Here is a 24,515-nt window from a genome sequence, read left to right as displayed (position 1 = left end):
AAGGTGGCCAGGCACTTAGGCAGCAGTGGGAACTGAAAAAGGGTGCCCCCTCTCTCACCCAACACCCAAGAGCCCTCATTAGCAAGGCAAGGAGGCTTCATTTGCTCCTTTGATACACCCTTAGGGGGTACCCACTCCCCCCCTTATACCCTCCAATTTCCACTTGCTCCCCCCCATGTGGGATTATTCCATTGACACTTGGCACCATCCTCCCACCTCCCCAACTTCCCCAAAAATTTCCAGCTTCTCCCAAAGCATGAGGGGACTTCTCGAACAATTTTCCTTGAGGCATACCTTGTTGCTCCAGTGACTGAATGATGCACCGTAACACACGGCTCGAAGCCCATCATCTCGGCTATCTCCAGAAATATAAAACTTCACCATTTATAATCTTAGACCTCCAAGTTGGTTTAGTTTCCCTTCTTGCATGCACTTGCAATCACCTTCTAAGTTGAGACGGCCTGCTTTGGATGCTCATAACTCATGATGTACAAGTCCGATTCACAAGCTATAAAGCACGGCTGAAAACACTTATTAAAAACCATATTTTGGAGTCTCAAACAACCCAAAACATCAGCATTTAAGCTTGACAAAATCACACCTTTGTACATGAATTTTTACAAGGCCACTTCCAAAACTTGCAGGGCTATGTACACATATATACATGAGGCTAGTGGGCAAGCTTTTGCATGACCTAGTGACTTCATGCTTATCCAAAAAAATGCCTGACATAGCTTGCCATCCCCCCCTTGCCTGCTTAGTCATTCATGACAAGCAGAGGTCCCTAGGGTGAACAATTGCTTCATTTCATCCCCAGAAACATCATCTACATCCTCAAATGTCTCAACATTGTCTTCTTCTACTGATAGCATTTCATCAGTCACAATTGTCATCAAATGTGCCAGATATTTCTTTAATTTATAACCATTTACACGATATTTATGTTGTGCACCATTTAAGTCTGCCAATTAATATGTGCCATTTTCAAATTTATTCACAACAGTAAAAGGACCTTCCCATTTGATTTGAAACTTCTTCCGAAAGGTATTGTCCAACTTACTATTGTGTCGCAACACGAAATTACCCTTTTCAATTTTCTTATCCTCTACACATTCATTGGCTTTTAGCTGAGCCTTCCTTGACACTTCCTCATAGTAACCCAAAGCTAAAACTCTATCCAATTGCAAGCATTGTAAATCCAATAACCTCTTCTGCCATGCATTTGTTTGCTCCTCATCTTCAAATGACAATAGCTTGAGAGCAGGAATTTCCACTTCAATTGGCAATAAAGCTTCCTTGCCATAAACCAAGTGGTAAGGGGAAAATCTTGTGCTCATCTTGATAGCAGTTCTGTAGGCCCACAATGCACAAGGCAACTCTGAATCCCAAGTTTTCCCATGTGTTTGAGTCATCTTTGTCAAGATCTTCACCAACTCTCCATTGAACCTTTCATTAAGACCATTGCATTGTGGATAATAGGGAGAACTATAGCTATGCTGTATATTGAGCTTTTTGTATAAGAAATCAAACAGCTCTCCTCTAAATCGTGGTCCTCTATCTGAAAGTAGCTCTAGTGGCACACCAAATTTGCAACATATGTACTCATAAACAATTTTTCCCATCTCCTTACTAGTAATCTGTTTGACAGCTTTGGCTTCTACCCATCATAACAAATAATCCAGTGCTGTCAAAATGTAAGCATTTCTCTTACTAGTCATAGGTAAGGGACCAATAGCATCAAGACCCCATTTTTCAAACACATCAAAAGCTAAAACTGTTTTCTGCAACTCAGGCTTCAAAAATCTCTTTCCCATCCTCTAACAAGGAAAACATGACTTGCACCAATGATTAACATCCCGTTGAATACTCGGTCATATATAACCTTCTTGCACAGACCTTATGCAACATGATCTTCATAGCAAAATGGCCTCCACAAGATCCCTCATGATTTTCTTCCAAAATTTTGTAAATCTCCTCCTTCCAAGACACACAACGCAAAACCAAATCACCTCCTTTCATGTAAAGCACATCATCAAGCATTTTGAATTTCCTGGCTTTCCTTATGAATGCATACTTTTTAGAAGATGGTAAACCTTGAGGTAGAACACCTGTCAATAGAAAATCCACTTCCTTTGATAAGATTTCCCTCCCATGATATAAGGGGGCATCTGCTTTTACCACAAACACACAAGTGATCATCTCTTGGGCAGCATCATGAGCTTCTTCATTTTGAGACCTTTCAATATGCTGCAAACTCCATGCTTCAAGTTTTTTGAGCAACGCCTTTACTTTGAAGCATAAATTCTTCAGTTTAGGGTTCTTATTCTTCCATACTCCCAACACTTGCTTCACCACCAACAAAGCATCTCCTTTAATTTGCAAGCGTCTAATACCCAATTGTAAGCAAATATGCAAACCACCTTCAAGAGCCATGTATTCTGCTTCAGTGTTACTTTTGGCATCAAGTTTCAGCACTTGCTTCCTCATAAGCTTTCCTTGTGCATCATAAATAACAATGCCTCCTGAAGCAGCATCATGACTTCTTCGATAAGAACCATCAAAGTATAACAGTGAAGCATTAGGGATGGCAAGAGTCCCGACTTCCTTCTTTTGCACCACCTCTTCCCCACCTCTTCTTTAACCAAAACCGGAGTATCCTTATAAGTAAGAAGATCTGTCAAGGTATCCCAAGTACTTTCCTCTACCAAAAGGGTGAACTGAAACTCCTGGAGCTCAATAACCCATTTCATCACTATTTTTGACATATTTGAATTATTGAACAGCTGGGGAAGCAATGAATAACTGATAAGAAAGGTGAATGACTTTTGCTGCAAATAGTGCTTGAATCGCTTGCAAGCAAAAACCATACTGGTCATCACCAATTCAATTTCAAAAAAATATCTTTCATGAGGAGTCTTCACTCTTCTAGCATAATGAACAGGCTTCATATATTGAGATTCCTTCCCCCTTTGTAATAACATAGCTCCAATAGCATCATCTCCCACTGATGGGTTGACATAAAACTCCTTTTCCCAGTCAAGAGCTTGCATAATAGGTAACGTACTCAAAACTTCTTTAACTTTGTCAAAAACATCGTCACACTCGTGAGATCACTCCAAGGGATCATTCTTAATTGTTTGCTGCAATGGATACAATAGTTGTGATGCCAAAGGTATGAAACGAGACAGATATTTAACTTTTTGTATAAAAGTAGCCAACTGTCTGGTATCTTTAGGGGATGACAGTAACAGCAAAGCCTCCACTTTCTCTGGGTCTGCTTCAATCCCATTTTCTGAAATAACATGCCCAAGAAGCTTCACCCGTGGCTGTGCCAAATGACATTTTTTACGGTTTAGTTGACCCCCACATTCATCATACCTTGCAAAAGTCATTTCAAGCTTTTGAACATGCTCTTTCCCTAAACTATATACGCAGAAATCATCTATGAGCCCTTTGATAAACTTTCCAAGGAATGGGGTAAGGACCCAATCCACTCTCCTTCCAAAAGCTCTTGGCCCATTTGTCAACCCAAAAGGAAGGCAACAAAAGCAGAAACAATCCCATGGCGTGATGAAAGTAGTCTTTTTCCGGTCTTTAGGAGCAAGGATAAGCTGAAAGTATCGTGAATACCCATCACAGACATTGTATCTTTCAAAAACCATCTACTACATCCAACAATTGATCAATAAAATGCAAAGGGTAAGGATCTTTATTGGTCACCGCATTTAGTGGCTTGTAATCAACACAAACTCTCCAACGCCCATCTTTCTTTGGGGTGACTACTACAGGGCTCACCCATTCAGCATTATCCACTGGCACAATGAGCCCTGCATCCAAAAGCTTATCTACTTCTTCCTTTAAAGCATTCATCTGTTCCTTACCCATCCTTCTTAATTTTTGTTGTATTGACTTTGCCCCTTCGACTAGCTTGATCTTCATAGGATCCCCAACAAAACCCCTTCTTTCTTGGTATGAGGTAATGATAAGATTTGGAAACATGTCCAACATTGCTAGGTACTCCTTTCTTTCTCCTTGAGTCAAATCAGTACTCAACATATATTGAATCAACTCTTTCTTCACTGGCAGTTCCTATTTCGATTGCATCAACTCTTCAAGTTGCTCTAAACGGCTTGAAGCATTTATATTCCCTAATATTTGCAACACTTCCTTCATTTATTTCTGTTCTTCATCCAACAACAAGAATGACACTTCACCCTCATCACCGAAACTCGAAGTAATGCTACTTTTTGAGTCTTCAGAACTATCACTGGTAGTTTCGGACTCATCATTCTCACTCACATCTTCAAGTGCCATAGGTTGTTTGGTAGTCATATCAAACACTCTCTTTTCACCCTTCTTGTCATGCACCTCGATTGTGCCCTTGCGCCAATCGTGCACGGCACCAACAGCTCTCAACCAAGGTCATCCCAAAATGAGAGGAAAGGCTCCCAGACCAGCTCGCATAACATGAAAGTTTACCATAACCTTCACGTTAAAGACTTCGACTTCAAAATTCTTGATCATTCCCAAACATTTCACTTTGGCATGGTTTGCTTGTCAAATCTGAAACCCACAGCTTTCGTATGTAATGAGACCCAGTCTCTCGACACATGACTATGTGATCACACAAACTTGAGCACCTCCATCAATGTAGGCTTCTCCCATTCCCACACCTTTGTGCCATGCGTTCACGACATGATAGATGTAAGGTAACTCTCCCACAGACAACACTCTTAACTTGTCCATGCTTCAGCTCTTTTTCTGGATTCACTAATGCCTTCCATTGCCTTTTAAGTTTGGGCACCATATTCATCAATTGTCCAAAAGTACAATCTACTTTCCTCCCAATCAGGTCTTCCTTTAAACTGTTAGCTATTTGGCCTTCTCCCAAAGGCAATCTGCCACTTCAAATTGTCTACGAGGCTTTCTCTTTCTCTTGGCTTTCACATCTTCACCCTCCTTCTCCTTCCCTTTCTTTCTGCCCCTGGTGCTGCATAGCCTTCCCTCTCTCTTTTGCCTACTGGCAACACATCTGCATCTTTCTTTTCAACCCGCACAATACCCACATGACCACGAGGTTGAGGCTTTATTTTCATATCCAGTACCTTGATCTCCCCGTTTATCCAATGCATAATCATTAGCTCTGTTAGGAATCTTCTGAGGAAGTGGGAACATATCTCCTCCCATCCTTGCTGGCTTTGAACAATAATTGCTAATATGACCAAGTTCATCGCAATTATAACAAGTGGGGATGAACCTTCTTTGTGGCTCAAAACCACCTTGTCCACGACCAACATTCGCATTGGGCTGAGCTTCACATGCCTGAGCCATTCCTCTACCACGACCACGACAACGATCACCTCCACCACCAAGGAGACTAAGCCGCAATTCTTGCAGCATGGTCATCATATCCTGCATATTTTGTTGTAACTGTTTGGTACTAGCAGCCCTTTGAACAGGTTGACCTCCAGCTTCTGCTTGATTCTCCTCCTTTTGGCTACCATTATTTTGCTCAGGGACCGCTTTCCCGTATTCATTAAGCCTTTGAGTTTTCCATTCTTTCTCTCTGGCAATGGCGACTGCCTCCTTGAAGGTGGCGAGCCTTTTCAGCTCAACCTTGAACTTCAGACTTTCTTTTAGGTTTTCCACAAAACAGTCCTTCTTTAACATGGATGGAGGGTTTCCCAAAGCCTGGGCCCATTTATCCCATAAACGGGTGAACTGCATGACAAAATCATCAACACTCTAATTAGCCCTCTGAGTGTACCCCAGAATTTTATGCCAAACTTCATTAGGTACTTCAATGGATCGGTATTGTGCCAAGAAAGCTTGCTTCACACGGTTGTAGTCCAAAACCAACCCCGGATTTTGTGCCTGCATCAACTCCTCAAAATTGTGTAACCAAACTTTTGCCCCATCCTGTAAACTATATTGCAGCAACCGCAACAATATAGCTTGGTCTAGTATATTGCGTAGTAAGCAATTGACTTTCAACTTTTCAATAAACATTTGTGCATTTCATAAGCAATCCATAAAACTGTGGGAACTCGTCTGCATGTTTGATTGCCACAAAAACACTTACATGTGACGTCGAAAACTCAATGGATGTCGATGGATCGCTCCAGTACCTAATCCACCTCCCAGTGGGTAACCCGGCTCCCAATGCTCGACTTCACAAAACCTCACGACCCTCCAAAGACTGCAATCCAATTATACGACTGCCTCAAGTGATGTCCACAATTTTCACATACATAGGCGGTTGTCAGGACCCACATCCCTTTTACATTCACTACCTGCAGAATAGACATATTTCACAGGAATTGGAGCATAAGAGCACTTGCTCCTCTACGGGGGGCACCAAAATGATGTTAGCGTGCAAACAAGAAGGAAAACAAGAACCTCTATAGCCTTGCACAAACCACACCGTCGGAACGAAACACCATAAAGCTTCTGAAAACACCTACGTCGAGCACCTGTAAAGTCGGGTGGGAAACACCCCTAAGCTGAACCATGATTAATTGATGAAAACCAAGATCATAAAGATGAATCTCGTGTTGTGTAGATCTTGTTAGAGTATCCATATGCTTGATTCCGACAACAGACGAGAGTTACAAGCTTTTGAAGTTGGGGTATCTCTCAAAAGCTCCAAAAAAGCTAGTCTCTGTAAGCAACAAGGGGGTGTAGAGATTTGAAGCTCTTAAAAGGGAAATTTTTTTGGCTCTTATCCCAAGGGATTTTCTCTCTCCTCTTAGCCGGCATCATTTCTCTCTTTGGGCACCTTTTAATTGGTCCATTTTAGGCCCTTTTTGGGTGAAAAATGAGCTGTCGACCACTTTTTGACCAAGGCAAGTGGGGAAGGGAGATGTCCAGTGGACCAAAAAGGTGTCCAGGCGCCTGGGCAGCAGTGGGAACTGAAAAAGGGCACCCCCTCTCTCCCCCAACACCCACGAGCCCTCATTAGCAAGGCAAGGAGGCTTCATTTGCTCCTTTGATACACCCTTAGGGGGTACACACTCCCCCCCTTATACCCTCCAATTTCCACTTGCTTCCCCCCATGTGGGATTACTCCATTGCCACTTGGAACCATCCTCCCACCTCCCCAACTTCCCCAAAAATTTCCAGCTTCTCCCAAAGCATGAGGGGGCTTCTCTGACAATTTTCCCTGAGGCATACCTTGCTGCTCCGGTCACTGAATGATGCACCGTAACACACGGCTCGAAGCTCATCATCTCGGCTATCTCCAAAAATATAAAACTTCAACATTTGTAATCTTCAACCCCAAGTTGGCCTAGTTTCCCTTTTTGCATGCACTCGCAATCACCTTCTAAGTTGATACCGGCCGCTTCGGATGCTCATAACTCATGATGTACAAGTCCGATTCACAAGCTATAAAGCACGGCTGAAAACACTTATTACAAACCATATTTTGGAGTCTCAAACAACCCAAAACATCAGGATTCAAGATTGGCAAAATCAGACCTTTGTACATGAATTTTTGCAAGGAGACTTCCAAAACTTGCAGGGCTATGTACACATATATACATGAGGCTAGTGGGCAAGCTTTTTGGCATGACCTAGTGAATTCATGCTTATCCAAAAAAGAGTGTCCACAAGTGGTTTTTGTTTCCTACTTGGCAGTTCATGTATATCATGGTTGAGCAAGAAGCAACCTACTTTGGCCATTTTGAGTTGTGAGGCTGAGTACAGGGCATTCTTCACAGGTAGGGTTGAGTGTGTATGGCTCAGACGCCTTATGGCTGATTTGGGTGTTGGAGAGGACACTGCCAACACTACCTAAACTGACAGTCAAAGTGCATAGGCAGTTGCGAGGAACCAATTTTTCATGCTCGCACAAAGCACATTGAGGTGAATTACCACTATGGCAAGGAGAGGCTCTCAATAGGAGAGATCAGTTTGGCTTATGTGCCAACACAGGACAACCTTGCAGATCTTTCACAAAGGCATTGTCTCTTGAGAAGCTCGAAGCTTTCCGCAAAGCTTTGGGCTTACTCCCCTTTGTGACTGATCATGTCCTCAGGGCATGGCACTTTCCTTTACTCATGTTCCAGCTCTCGTTCACCACGTCACTCTAGGGGGGATTTGTTACCACATATACATGTGGTAGTGATGTATGTGAACACACTAGGTGCCAGGGTATTTTTCCCTCTTAAGGAGGTTTTTTCCCCTGTGCATTGTATATATGCCCATCACTCTAGGGCTATCAATCTTTCCATTGCACACTAAGTAATACACTCTCTATTGTGTGCCTTGAGCTTCCTTCGTCTTCTCCAAGCTGTGTGTGGTTCTCTGCAACCCTAATCCAACACAAATACCTCCAATGCCAAGATACATGTCTCTAGAAACACCGTGGTGTCCTCCTCCAGCAAGAGTGCTACTAAGGATGGGCCACCAAGTTCCCTTTGTTGGACCACTGCCTAGGCCGTTGCCAAAGAGCATGGTAGCAGCAAACAAAGAAGATGTGAGACTTGCCCACCAAATCTTGGATAGAATTAGAAAAGGATATATCACTGTGGTTGAAGAAAATAGCATGCTCAAGACAAGAGAGAAAAATCTGATAGGAGAGCATGACAACCTCATTAAGGAGGTACAATGAGACATTCAGAGAGCAGAAAGCACAGAAAGAGAACAAGAAGCACAAAGCAAGCTCCTAAAGGAAGTTAAAGCAGAAAGGGATACCCTCACGCTACAAATGGCTGAGGTATCTAGGGAGAGTGCCAATCTACAGGAGGTGAAAGAGAAAACAGAGGATGAGCTAGAGTTGGCTCAAGATGAGATAATAGAGCTCAAGGAAAAATTAGAGCTCCAAGAATTAACCATACATAGACTAAAAGGAACACCAAGGGCTGCAAGATCAAGTGCACAAGTGAACAGCTAGGTTGTACAAGCCTTGGAGGCTCAAATCACTACATTGCAAAAGGAATTGAAGCTGGAGTAAAGGAAAAGAGTCCACATAGCAGAAGGATCCTTGGCAACCTCCAAGAAGAAAATAAATAGCTAAACCACCAATTTTAGAAATTTTGCAAGAGCTCCTAGTTAACAATGAAGAAGAAGCCACCAAAAGAGACGCTATGATGCAGTAGCAGCTTGCAGATAAAGACAAGAGGTGGAGAGAGCACGCGAAAAAACCACAGATCTAGGTCCAAGTGACTCGAGATTCAACGTCCAACAAGAGCCTATGGAGATTCTAGATAGCTTAAAAGAACCTATACTGATGGAGATATCTCCGCAAATCCAAGAAGAAGGGCAGGAAGCTGACAATTGAGGGGACGAGGCCTGTCTCGGTTGGATACTAATGTAATTAGAGAAGAATGGATGTAGACATCCCTCCCTTACCCTTTGCTCAAATATGAAGTGCTCATAATAAAAAAAAGTAGTCAAGAAGAGGAGACGGCACCACTATTTGAGGGAGACATCAAAGATCAAGTAATTTCCAAGAGAATATTGGATTCACAACCAAAGTGCATAAAGGGTTGGCTCACAAAGTACCCGGTCTACCTAGTATGTGTGATAGATGCTTCAAATTTGTCAGAGACGATGTCTCCTATTTCTCATTATCAAGGATGCACACAAGGCTTTTGGAAAATCATCCTACCTAGCTTAACTACCCTAAACTTCCACCACCCAAAGAAGGAGAGGGAATAAGTGGGACTTATATGGTGAAAATCCTAACGGGCGCCATTAAGCTCTTCATCAACCTCTTGATTTGACGTGTGTAATGTTAAGGAGGATCTTCAAAACACTGCTAGCCTGTATTGAGGTGTTTGCACCGCACAAAGCTACGAACTCAAGTTTACTGCGACACGCTCACCAGATTGTCTTACGACCTCTCCACTCAACCCTCACCACAAGTGCTACATCATTTCTATGATCGATTGATGTTTTTTCCGCACTTCCACATGCAAGCCTTTGAAGAGGCTTTCTACACAGGTTTCTTCACAAATGACAGCAAGATCTTTGGACCAATGGTGAGCATCAGCAATATCAGACATGAATCATACTTAAAGATGATAAAGCCACCATGATTCTATTGAGCAACGAAATGGACTAAAGACCAAATAAAGACATGGACTAGTTATGTCAGGGACGACATGGACGTAGAGGGAGGGACTGCTTATTGATGGAACATTGAGAAGGACTATCTTATCACCTATTTTTTTGTATTATCTCATTTTTGATAGATTGGAGGTATTATTTTTTATGGGAATGTGCCCCTTCAGAGGAATGTGTATAAGCCAAAGTTTTGTAACCCTAGAGATACTTTTTTGAATTAATCAAACTATCGCGTTTACTGTGTCGTGTGTGTGTGTGTGTGTGTGTGTGTGTGTGTGTGTGTGTGTGTGTGTGTGTGTGTGTGTGTGTGTGTGTGTGTGTGTGTGTGTGTGTGTGTGAGAGAGAGAGAGAGAGAGAGAGAGAGTTCTTATCTCTTTGCTATGTGCGTTATGGAGCAGCATTGCAAAGATGACACCATCAATGAGTTAGCAACGGTGAGGGCTACGCACCAATGCCAAGCTTACGAAGTTTTGGTTCCATCGCAAGGCAAGCTCCCACGAGCTTCTGAGTGAGTTATCTTGCAAACCATGTGTCTGTTTTGTGAGTTCTTCATATCAATAGGGTCACAACGAGTAGAGCTACACATTAGGATAATACAAGTTTAGAATTGGTGACATGTAATAGACTGCATGGTTCAACAAATTTTCCAAAGGACATCAGAGCAAAAATTGCAAAAAAGTGGGTCAACTCATTAACTCGCCAGTACCTAGTCAAAAATCTCAAGGTAGACACAAATTTTTCATTTGATTGACAAAAAGTTGTTCAAATCAGAGGAAGAGGAGGAAATCACGAGTAGCAGACGACCATGGTTTTGCCAAGGGGAGTTAGAGAGAGAGAGAGAGAGAGAGAGAGAGAGAGAGAGAGAGAGAGAGAGAGAGAGAGAGAGAGAGAGAGAGAGAGAGAGAGAGAGAGAGAGAGAGAGAGAGAGAGTGTTGTAGCGTATGCGAGAGAAATAAAAAGAGGAATGAGGAGCACACATCCTGTTTTATTGCAGATCAACAGAAAGGGAGGGAGAAGTTTCTTTTTAAAAAAAGGGGAGCCTTTAATTTCATTCATTGCCACTAGGGAGAGTTCCTGTAGGCAAATCATGAAGTAGTTAGAGAAATAGTAAAGTGAAAGTTGTGAAATTGAAGAGAGAGAGAGACAGAGAGAGAGAGAGAGAGGGGAAACCTTATTGTGTGAGAGATTGCACTGCCAAACAAATGTGATGCCCTACAGGGTGTAAGCCGGGTTGTCGACATCATCATTGAAAGTTGGAATCTGTGAATATTTGAAGCAGTGGCCTCGCATGGAATTTTCAAAAAATACAGATAAGTTTTGATTGAATGTTGTAAAAATGATCTTGATATATAAACTCATATAAAACTTTTACACTACACATCGTCTTTTGTCTTGCATTTTCAATCAAAACTATGATTCTTTGTCTCTCTCTCTCTCTCTCTCTCTCTCTCTCTCTCTCTCTCATTTATTGAAATGTGATCATGCCAAATGTTGACTGTTGATGGGATCTGACACTGAGACTACATGCAAATTCCTTGAAAGCAAATTTAGTAGCACCTTCTAGGCATAGGTCCATGGCAGTTTGGGTTTGGGAGTTTGAGCATCTTTCTTATTTGCTTTCTTGGTCCGGGTCTGCTCCATGGTCTAGGCCTTAAAAAAATAGCTATTAGTGGTATGCCCGGTGGGACTAGAATGTCAGGTTTTCTAGTAAAAAGCCTACATCCTAAATGGAGGATTTTTTTTCCTTTTCCACTTCAAATGCAAAATTGCATTATACTACAATTTCTTGTGGATATGCTTTTATATGAGAAACTTCTTTCGATTGACAACTACTCATTCCCATCACCCTAGTGGCTTGTACATGTAAACTTGGACCCAAGCACCTATAAATCCCTCTGTAAACTCCCATAAACTTGGGTACTTTAGGTCATTGGGAAACTAACAAGAAAATTCGATGATGTACTTCTTGTTGAAACTTGGGAGCATGATACACAAAGGATTAACGACTTGGAGGATTACAATGTACATTCATTGATGTGGTCAAAGAATCTCAAGCAACAACAAAGGTTAAGGAAGGATTGGAAGATTTTGTATAAAATTGTGAAAGATGACAAGTACAAACATTATGTATGGCTGAAAATTCTGACACCAAAAAGAGCACCCATTTTTGTATCCGGTTGCTACATTCCTCATCATGATTCCCCCTTTTATGCTTGCATGGATAGAGATCAACCATTTCTTCTATTTAGAAGAGGACATTGTTTATTTCAAAGGCAAAGCTGATGTATTGTCTTTGGGGATGTGAATGCTCACACAAAAACATTGCAACCTGATACTCACAAGTTGATATGCCATACATTTCAAAGGAGTTAGAGGAAGTTCACTTGTATGATCATACTTCAATGGATGAGAAAGAGCCAGATCACTATGGAAAGTTACTTTTACACATGTGTAATAGCACGGGTATGCTCATTGCCATTGGTGTATCTTTGTGGAGTGGAATTAATGGATTTACGTGTAGAAAACATAATGGGGATAGTGTGATTGACTATATGCTACTCTTTGAAGCCATCATGCATCGCATAAAGAGTTTTATGTTTAGCCAATGGACCCCGGAATCAGACCATTGAACCTTATGTATTGACCTTGCATATTCAGAAGCAACTAAGCATGATAACCTCAACCAAAGGGAAGAGAATTTATCACTATGTATGGATTTCAATCGTGTATCAATGTACATTGCAATGGTTGAGCAAAAGTTATGGATGACAAAGCTTCAATATGATGCACCATTGGAAACACAATGGGAACCTTTCAAGAAAGTTATTTGTTCTTGTGCCAAAGAAGGCTTTTCCATAAAGCATGTCCATGGTATAAACAAAGATAGATCACGTAAAATGTGGTTTGATAAAGAATGTCAAGATGTTCGAAAGTCCTTGATAAAGCTTGATACAACTATGGACAAAGACAACTATCAAAGTCATTTGCATACATACAAGGCATTGATTCAAAAGAAGAGAAGCAGATGGGAAGTAAAGCAAAAAAAAATTCAAGTCAAAAAAAGGCATGTACATGTGGAAGATTTTGGAGAAACTTGAGGGGCAAGAAGGTTGAGAATTTTGGTAACTTGAATCTTGTGGATATGTACACACATTGTATGCAACTATATAAAAAACCAAATCCTTTTAAAAAAAGGCCATTTTGTGGTTCAATCCCATATATGCCCTCTTTTCTTACTATTGAGGATGTATGTGGTGGACTTGAAAAGTTGGCCACTCACAAAGGGAGAGATCTTAAAGGTATCAAGCAGGAGATTATTAAATGGATGGGAGATTTTACACAACATGAGTGGATGTGTGATATGTTCAACCTTGCACTTCAACATGGTATGCCTTATGAATGGAGTACTAATTGGTTCAAGCCTTTGCATAAAGAAAGGGATGTAAAGAATCTAAACAACTACCGAACTATAATAATTGGGCCTCTTATGGAAAAGTTCTTTGGGTGCATAATGGAGGTGAAATTGAGTGATTGGGCTGAAGAGAGTGACAAGCTTGCAAAAGGACAAGCAGGTTTTTTTTGACACCATAGCACCATTGCTCATCTTGTCACTCTTCATGTTCTCATGGAGGAAAGCCGGTTGAAAGGAAAACAATTGTATTGTTGTTTTGTGGACTTTAAGAAAGCCTTTGATATGATTCCACCTAAACAATTTGTGGAGAAGGATGGAAGAACTCCAAGTTCCAAGTGAGTTTATGCTTGCAGTTTCTCAAATCTATGAGAAGGTGATGTGTCAATCGTGCATGGAAAGAGAAATTTCAAAAATAATTGCAAGCACTTTTGGGGTTAAACAAGGATGTCCATTGTCACCAACACTCTTTGGTCTATGCATCAATCAATTGGAACAAATGGTACTTGAATTTATGCAAGAAGAAGGCATTGAAGAGGTCACTATTTAAAGTGTGTGCTTCTAGTACACACTTTAGAAGATGCACAAAAGCTTATGGTTGTCCTTGAGAACTTTTTCTTGCATAGTGGCTTGATTGTGAATGAAGCCAAAACAAAGGTTATGCTTGTGAAAACCAACCTTAAGGAGAAGCCATGCATTGTGTATAGCAATGAGACACTTGAAGTTGAGAGCTTTAAGTACCCTGGCCTTGAGGTTCCGGCCAATCATAAGTGGTATGAATGTGCTATGCATCATTTGGAAGTAGGAAAGAGAGCATACTATGCATTTGAGAACATGTGTAATGTGGGAAACATCAAGTGTTGGGTTCTCAAGAGGTACCTTTTTGACACATTGGTGGCACCGATTCTTCTTTATGGAGTTGAAGTGCGGGGAAAGAGTTTGAGAATGTCCAAAAACGTTTTCTTACAAGCTTTTTCCAAGTTAAGACACAAATAGCATATATGCTCCTACTTCTTAAGTTGGGATCTCTTCCATGTCAGGACAAGTGCAAGGCTAGGGAGTCATGGACTGGGCCAAGCGCCGGACTAGGCAATGTGGAAAGGGAATCCAGCTATGGCAAAAGGCTAGGAGCTTGGCCTATATAGTGGGAGGTTGGGAGGTGTATTCTAGGCTCTAGTCACCCCTAGGCTTTACAATGGTATCAAGAGCAAGGGTTTTATTCAAAGCAAGAATCTGTTTGCTGTAGACAAGCTTAAACTGCAGAAAATTTTGATTACCCACTTGGTGTCCGGAATCAATACGTACCTTGACACCTTAAGCCGATTCCGCCAAAGCCACTCAGTACCCTTGAACGGGAAAATTAAGAAGCTTGGACTACCAACCAAATTACCGGTTGCTTCAACCTTGGAACACGAACGTAATTAGCACGGCTAATTACCTATTGCGGTGCATCATACGACGATGAGATTCTTTCTCGACTCCAGGTATTTTTCCTTCTATTTCTTCCACTACACAGTGTTGTCATGGATTCAGATATGAATATGACTTCTGATTTCGAGCATCATACACCTAATCCTGTCCGTGATGGCTCGCGGTCAGATGCTCTCACGGAGAGTGCCCGCGACGCTACGGCGGGTGACGATGCATATGAACTGCTTGATATTCAATAATTTCGTGCACTTCAGACACACATATTAGTCATGGAAGGAAATTTTGCATCTTCAAATGAAAACGCCACTAAATTATCTACATTAGTGATACAACTTATGCAGCAGTAGGCCAAGGGCCCTATTGCCACACACATGCATGAACAAACTGCTACTCAGGGGCAAGGCCCTTTTGATCATGGACAGGGTCCATCTCCAGATTGTTTGCACACTCTCACTACAAAGGAGGTGGATGAGTTTTTGAAAAACACCAAACCACCGACTTTTAAGGGAGAAGTTCGAGATCGCAATAAGGATGTAGTGAATATCTTTCACAGCAAAGTGGGATGGAATTCACGCCTTACAGTGTACTCCGGATGCAGTCAGAGCACTGCAAACAAGCTTAACTCTGAAAGGCAAGGCCTACAAGTGGTGGATGTCTCTCAAGGAGAAGAATATCATACCACAGAGTTGGGCAACCTTTAAGACTATGTTTTGCAAAGAATTATTGCCTACAAATGAGGCAGATCGGAATTGGACGGCTTGGGACATGTGTTCCATGCGCCAATACCCATCATTACTTGAATATATATGTCACTATCGGGATGTTATCCTCAAGTTGGAAGGACTGGACACCTTTCGGCAAGTACGTGGGTTTATTCGTGGTCTGGCACCAGAGCTTAAGAATCACGTCAAGACTCAAGACGCCACAGTGAAAGCACACATTCATGATGATCCAGATGAAAAGAAATCACATAATAATCATGTGCCTGCTAATACACATGGTAATACACGCACACCGTATGGGCACAATAAAAGGAAATTTATGGTATCCAATTCTGAAGTAGCTAAAAAACCCAAGGGTTCTAGATGTCCTCTCTCTCGTGAGGACTTTGAGAAGGCTAAGAAAGAGAAATTATGATTTCAATGCTTGGGAAGTGGTCATGGCAAAAAAGATTGTTCCAAGGGAAAATCTGTTGCTCATGGCAAGGAGAAAGCAGTACACACGGTGCAAGCTGCTTACTTGATCGATTGGTCACCTGGTACACCACTAAAGTACAAAGTTCCCCAGGAGATGTGGATGGGAAAAGAGCCCAATTAAGACATATTACATGTATTTGGGTGTGAGGCATTCTCACATGTGCCAAAAGCGCTTAGACAAAAACTGGACCCCAAATCACACAAGTGCATCTTCATTGGATATGGTGTAGACAAAGAGAGGGGATATCGTCTCTGGCACCCAAAATCAAAGAAGGTTATGCTTAGCTCACAGGTGATATTCAACGAGTCTAAGATGCATAAAAAGCGAGTGAAAGACATTGAGTATCGTAGAGTACGGTTTGAGGATGTTTTCTCACCGCCAGTTACACATAATGTTGGACATGCTGGTGATGCACCTTCCACTAGTACACACACACATGTTGCTCCAGAGAGAGTAGAATCCAGTAGTCATGCACTTTGGAGATATCCTTGTACATCTCGTGCACCTGAGCGTTTTGAGCCCGAATTGGACTACTTACTAGTCACTGATTGTGGTGAACCCACAAAGAGGCCATTCAAATGGATGATAGCATGAAGGGGAAAGAGGCTATGCAATCTGACTATAACTTGATTTTAGCCAATGAAACTTGGGATTTGACAGAGTTACCAGCAGGTAAACATGCATTACCATGCCAACACGGGCAGAATTGGTGTGTAGACTCAAGAAAGCTTTGTATGGAGTAAAGCAAGGCTCAAGTCAATGGTGCATCAAGTTTGATAAGTACATTCAGTCCTAGGGTTACATATAGAGCCAAGAGGATCACTGCTTGTACACAATGGTTCCCTCATCATTCTGATTTTGTATGAGGATGATATGCTCATAGTAGCCGAGAAGTCAAAAGATGAGATTGCACTTCTCAAGGACACCTACACCTTAAGCCCGGGGGATTCACCATGGAAAATTTATCGCACCACGTAAGTGCAAGGGAGGGGTTTTTTTTTACAAGTTACATAAGCGTATAAGTTAGGGGTAGGCCCCCAATAATTTATCTCCCAAGCTGGGGGTATCATATTTATAAGGGACGGGGAGGGCAGGGGGGAACCTGACCCGGGTTGATTAATTGTAACGATTGGTCAGTGATGTGTACTATAACTTGGATGAATTTTGAGGAAGTTTTTTATCAGGTCACACATCAAATTTTGCACCAAGAAGGTCATAGATAAGGGCTGATTTGGAGTAGGTCAAGGGTTTATTTACACCAGCTTTGGATGGGTCAGAATTGGATGAGTAGCCAGAGTGCAGACTGATCGGGCATATAATTTGAAAATCAAACTAAGACACATTGAGGGTACATCTAGTTATCAATAGAAGTGGTTCCTTAGTACATTGCCATTCACTATGCTACACACTCTTTGACTAGTTTTACTTATTTAGATCATGTGAGACTTAAATTTTATATGTAAGATAGGGATATGATAGTTTTATTCATTGATTGTTGTATAAGCATAGAAAGGGGGTCATATTCCTTAATATGAGTCGTATATAGGGGTTTTATCAAAGTTGTCTGCTCGTAGGTGGCGTTCGTTTTTTATATAAAGTGAATCCCCCGGGGCCTTCAGCAAGCGATTTTCTATGGAAGATTTGGGAGATGCACATCATTTTCTTGGTATGCGAATCAAGAGAGACCGCAAACGTGGTATACTTGAACTTTTGCCAAAAGAGTATATTCACAAGGTCTTGCAACGTTTTAATATGCAAGGGGGAAAAGCATTGAGTACCCCAATGGCAACATACAAAATACTTAGCAAGCATGATTGTCCCAAATCGGATGCTGAAAAGGCAGAGATGGAAAAATTTTGTATTCTTCGGTAGTTGGCAGTTTTATGTTTGCCATGGTTAGCACACAGCCAAACATTGCATATGTAGTGGGAGTGGTCAGCAGGTCATGGAAAATCCAGAAAGGAAGCATTGGGAAGCAGTGAAGCACATCTTGAGATACGTCAAGGGCTTAGCTAGCAAGTGCTTACACTTTGGAAATAATGATGCATCCATAGTTGGACATTGATTTAGATTATGTGGGTTGTATGGACGCTAGGCGATCCACATCTGGCTACGTTTTCTTGTTCACTAGAGCACAATTTCTTGGAAATCATGTATCCAAAATTGCACTTCGTCTTCCACCATTGAGGTAGAATATGTTGCAGTTTCTAGTTCCGGTAAGGAAGCCGTATGGTTATCTTGTCTAGTGGAGATTTTGATATACACTAGACTCCAATGCTACCTTGTGATAGTGATAGTGTGATTGCGTTAGCAAAGAACCCCGTGTTTCACTCCAAGTCAAAACACATAGAGGTCAGGTATAATGTGGTATGAGATATTTTGGCTAGCAAACACATTGAGCTAGTCAAAGTTCACATAGATGAAAACCTAGTGGATGCTCTAACAAAGAGCTTAGTCTCAGAGCTTAGCGGATGCTCTAACAAAGAGCTTAAACTCACAGTGGTTCTCACATTGCATAGAGATGATGGGTGTAGGGTGAAGCTAGGATCATGCTTCACATTCATTTGTACATAGTAGCCGCTACATTCTTTAACCACTTGGGCCGCGTTGGCCTTCCAGTGGGAGATTGTTGGGTTTTAGTCTCATGGCCGGATTGTGGCCAGGGTGCCCGTGCTCTTACCTCATTCTTTGTTCATAAAGTAAATAGGGAGAGAGAGTGTTGCACTCCCTTATGCTCCACCAAAGAACGGTCTGCTCCTGCATTCCCCTTCTCTCCATCCCTTCCCTTGCACACTCCATAGCTTCCATCACTTAGGCCCCTGTCACGTGTTCGCACGGACATGTCTACAAATGAGATGGCACAAGTACATTGGCATCGAGATACCCATTAGAAGGCGAAACTATCCAACTTCTCCCCTTGCCCATCATTAGCCATCAACCAACATATTTAAAAGTATGCATGCGAAATGCATCTAGACACATTGGAACTACATATTCCATGCTCATGCTTCTGCACCTTTGCTAGCAGACAACACTTGTGCTCACTGCAACAAAAAGTTTAAATAAGGTACATTTCACGTGTTGCAAAAGCAGTTATCTTGCCATTAGCAAGCTTGTTACCTTGATTGTCTAATACCGATTTGAAGAATGCAGACACCACAATTTTCTACATGGAAAACCAAAGGATTACATTTTTCCCCCAAAAGGGAGCAATGAGAAAATACACCTCATAGTAGAAGAAACATGCAATGGCACCCTCATAGAAAAAGTAATGCGTGTTGGCGGTGGCCTGTATGGAATGTTGTGTGAGAATCGTTGTTTTTTTGCACACACGTGCTTTTTTTGGTAAATCCACACACACATACACACACACACATTCATTTCCTCTCTTAGCACTGTGTTGTTGAGAATAAGGATTTGTACGAAGGCAATAGGATTCATGTTGATATTCATGATAGTGGGTTACTTCAAAAGAACACATACTTGGGGAACATGTTGGTTAGTATGTATGTCAAGTGCGGTGCACCTGTCATGGCACAACAAGTCTGAGCTTCCTGTGTGGGATGTCATCTCTGATTGCAGGATATGCCTAACATGCGTAGGGGTAGGAAACTCAGGGCTGTTGTTAGCAGATGCAAGGGCCTCTCTCCAGACACAATCACGTGCATTTTGAAGGCATGTGGCTTTACGCAAGGTGATGATATGGGCACATAAATTCATTATGATATTGTTAGTCAGATCTATTGTAAAAAAATGTCATACTAGGAAATGCCTTGGTTGATACGTGCAACAGGAGTAGGGCGAGAAAGCTTTAGGCTATTTTCATCAACAAATGCTAAGCAAGGGCCTCTCTCCAAATTCAATCACATACGCATGCATCTTGAAGGCATGTGGCTCTACGCAAGATGCTAATATGGTCATAAAAATTCACATTGATATTGCTAGTCAGGAAAGATGTTGTGCTTGGCAATGCCTTGATTGACATGTTTTCTAAATCTGGTGCACCTCAGAGAGCACAAAAAGTGCTTGAGGAGCTTCCTATCCAGAGTGTGGACTCTTGGAATGCAGGATTTTCCCCATAGGGGCAGGGCCAGAAAGCTCTAATTTGTTTTCAGCAAACGCGAAGTGGGGGCCTCTCTCTAGATGCAACCATGCATCTTGAAGGCGCGTGGCTCAACATAAGATGTTGATATGGGCACAAGAATTCACAATTATATTGTTAGTCAAAGGCTGCTAAAAAAAGAATTTGTGCTTGGCACTGCCTTGGTCAATATGTATGCCAAATGTGGTGTGCTTCAGAAAACACAAAAAGTGCTTGGGGAGCTTCTTGTTCGAAATGTTGCCTCTTGAAATACAATGATTGCAAGATATGAAAAACAAGATATGGCTAGAAAGCTCTAGGCTATCTTCAATGGATGCAAAGTGAGTGTATCTCTCCAAATTCAGTCACCTATTTTTTCCTCTTGAAGGTGATTCTTACATTTTGAAGCATGTGGCATTACGCAAGACGCTCACGTTCATGATGAGATTCTTAGCCTAACTTTCCTTTATTTTGGTCCTAAGCAAGACATAATAGGTGGTGAGCATGCACCAAGGGATAAAATTAGCCTTTCCACGAGGGATGTGGACCAAACGACAAGGCAAGATCGTCTACTAATGAAAAGATGATCTATGAGTTCACCTGAGAGATTGGATGGGAAGTGAGCCTATGGGACAAATCAAGTGTACCACCTCTATCTATCATCTAGGTGTCTCTCTCCTAAGATACCTTGTACGACCAAAATTGTCTATGGTGTAGTCTCGGGACTCTCAATCCTTGAGTCGTAAATGTCTCCCACTCTCTCAAACTATTCATATAGGCCCATGAGTGCCTTGTGTGTATTTGGAGCAAGAAGCACCCAAACTGACATTGGTCTTTGGACTCCGTAATGTGTAGCAGAGTAGGCAAGCGTACAACCCATCAATGTATAAACCATGCCATGACTTGAGTGTAGCTTGCCAAACATCGGTATGGCAAGGCTTTGAACTGTTTTAAAAACAAAAAGAGCCTCTCTCGAAATGCAATCGGCTATCGAACACCTTAAGGCATGTAATTGTGCAAGACATTGCCATGGGCAATATTATTCACGATGAGGTTGCTAGTCAAGGGGTATTGGAGAAACATGAGATGCTCTTAAAAAATTTAGATTAGCTTCCTGCTTGGAATGGGGTCTTTTAGAGTACGTTGATTGCAAGATATGTCCAACATGGGCGTGCCAAGGAAGCTCTGGACTATTTTCACAAGATGTAAAGTGGAAAGGGCCCCCTCTTCAAATGCAATCACCTATGTATGCACCTTGAAGGCCTATATCATTGTGCAAGATGCTACCATGGTGGATAGTATTCATGATGAGATTGCTAATCAAGGGTTGTTGGCCATACATGTTGTGCTTGCAAGTGCTTTTGTCGATATGTATGCTAAATGAAGCACCCTCAAAAAAGCTCAAAAAGTTCTAGATATGATCCCTACACATGCTGTTGTTTCTTGGAGTGTTCATTTCAGGATTTTCCCCAACAAGGTCGTGGCAAGGAAGCTCTGGACTATTCTCACTAGATACAAAGCTAAAAGACAATTGTGTATGGGCAATTGGAAGCTTTATGTGGCTCTAAGGGGCGGGTAGAGTAGCTCTTTGATGGGTTAGAGGTGGAAAGGAAGTGGGGCAAAACATAAGGTGGTATAGATAGATATGAAACACAACAATAAGGGCTAACTGCGAGGAATGAGTGAGTGGCAACTCTAGAAAGTAGTGGGCACATGTTTGAGGGTGAGCATTGGGTCTGCAAAATAGGGGCTGAGTTGAGGCCACGGGGGGGCGACAGGGATCGCAAGGGCTGGATTAGTCATTGGAGTGCACAAAGGTATAGTAGCTAGCACAAGCCTAATGAAAGGAATGGTTGTTGGATGAGCTCCTTGCCCAGGATGTCTCTTAGAGAGATTTTATTGCAGGATATGCCCAACATGGATGTGGGAAGTTTTCACCAGATGCAAAGCAAAAAGGCCCCCCCATCAATTGCAATCACCTATGCATGGAACTTGTAGGCCTATGGAATTTTTTATATATGCAAAGCAAAAAGGCCGTCTCTCCAAGTGAAATTAACTAAGTATAGAAATGCATTATCTTGGGTAAGAGTATTCATAATGAGGTTGCTAAATAGGGGTTGTTGAAGAAATATGTTGTGATCGAAGGTGCTTTGGTGGATACCAAATGTGGCACCGCCGCAAAAAGTTTTTATTCAGATTCTTGCCTGTAATGTGATCTCTTGGAGTGCATTGCTTGCAACATATGGCCAACATGGCTATTATAATGAAGGTTTGGATTGTTTTCATAAGATGTGAAATCAAAAAGGTCCCTTTCAATGCAATACTTATGCATGAACTTTGAATGCCTGTGGAATTTTTTGAGAAATTGTCATGGGTGATAGTATTCATGATGAGGTTGTGAAAAGGAAATGGAAAAATTATTCCATCACCTAAGCTCTTCCTGAGTAGCGATGGAGCTCTGTGTGTTGGAGTTTTTAATCTGTGCGTGTAGAGACATGTTGATCTGCATGTACAGAGACATGTGAGTGTGAGAAATCCCTTTTTAAAAGTGCACACCACACTTTAGCATATGATTGATCTTGTGCACACTTGCCACGTAATGACTCTAAAAATCCACTCTTTATTTCCGTGAAAGCAAGTGAATTAATCTGAGGCATCCGACTTAGTGCATCCGCTACTACATTATTGTTGGGATTAAAGCCCAAGTGGTCTCTTATACGGATATGGACATCCGCCCGCCTAACTCGCTTATCACTAACTCTTTGTATATACTCACTTATACTTGTGTGAATAATAAGATTTGGGAGATAACCCTTCAACAAATTCCCTGTGTATTGTGTAAGCTCTCTGTTTGTGTATCAGGTTTAGTGCGTTTTTGCGTAATCGCGCATGTGCACTTTTCAAGCAGATTCTGGATCCGGAGCTTGGAAATTTACACTCGGCGTTCCGAGAGTATTTCCTGCAGGTGACCTCAAGTTTTTACCCCCTTTTGAAGCTGTTTATGCCCTTAAAATTTTGTTCTGAGCACTACATCAAAAGATAGGTTTCAATCGCAAAGAAACCTGTCTTGTGTAGATTGGCAAGCAGGAGGTGGTCGGCATCAATATTGGCATCGACATACATCACTCACTAGTCTTCAAAGCATCATCTATAGACCAAGTACACATATATATCATCAGATATATATATTGCAGTCTGCATTGCTACTTCTTGTGCTTGCCAGGTTCCAGGGGAGGTGTGGCCATACGACGGCTTGACACCACTGGCATGTATTGCAGATTGATGTACTGTGATTGTGGGTCTGCTAGTTATGAGTCACGCTAACAGACAGACCGCCGCAACGGTCATAGGACAGTGATTGGTCTATTGTAGGATGTATGCTAGTTTTGGGCAGTTTGCTGATCCATTTGAGAGGGTCGTGTGTGAGGTTTTTTGAAGCCAAGCACTGGGGGCTGGGTTACCCAGTGTGAGGTGGATTAGGTTGTTGGAGTTCCTCTCTACACGCATCCTCTTCGGTGACTTTTATCCCATAGGATGTATGACTTTGTGTAGACACTGGATTGCATCTTATGCGTCAGGCCATTGAGACATTGTTAAGGGTTCAGTCTTGAGACAGATACAGGTTCTGTGATTGCCCAGACAGGAGACAATGTATGCTTACAGGATAGCATAGTACAGAGATTTTTAGATTTGTCACTGGTCAGCTATTTATGGTTGTTTTTTAGCTATCTTTTGGTTTCTAGAGCTCAGTTTACAGGGGAGACTCTGTCAAAATGTTTCAAAATACTGACACTTCTTGAGGAGAGGTGTTCAGCTTGTTGTTTACAGCTCGTTTATTGTGTACAGAGGCCAGTTTACAGGGGAAACTCTGTCGAATTTTTCCCAGGAGTAAACAGTTTGGCAGACATGGCATCTTCTCAAAGTGAGACTCTTTACAACATAAAGAAGCTGGATGGCACAAACTTTCCATTCTCGAAGAAGCAAATTTGGCAGGTTTTGGTGCAGAAAAAACAAGTGAAGCCATTGAAGCTCAAAGGGGAGAGACCAGAAGGTATGGCTGAAGATGAGTGGGAAGAGCTTGACTAGTTAGCTTGTTCCACAATCATGTTGACACTGGCAGAGAATGTTTACTTCGACATAGCAGAAGAGACTACAGCGTATGGCGTATGGCAAAAGCTATGTGGTATATACGAGAAACAAAGTGCTGCTTCTCATATTTATTGGCTCAAGAAATTGGTGGATTTGAAGATGAAGGAAGGGACATCCATGTCAAATCATCTCAATGAATTTCACACAATTTTCAGCCAGTTAACAGCACAAGAGATA

Source organism: Adiantum capillus-veneris, chromosome 21 (genome assembly GCF_014529385.1).
Source record: "Adiantum capillus-veneris isolate H3 chromosome 21, ASM1452938v2, whole genome shotgun sequence".
NCBI lineage: Eukaryota > Viridiplantae > Streptophyta > Polypodiopsida > Polypodiales > Pteridaceae > Adiantum > Adiantum capillus-veneris.
The sequence above is the reverse complement of the archived record's forward strand: the minus strand, read 5'-3'. Positions refer to the sequence as shown.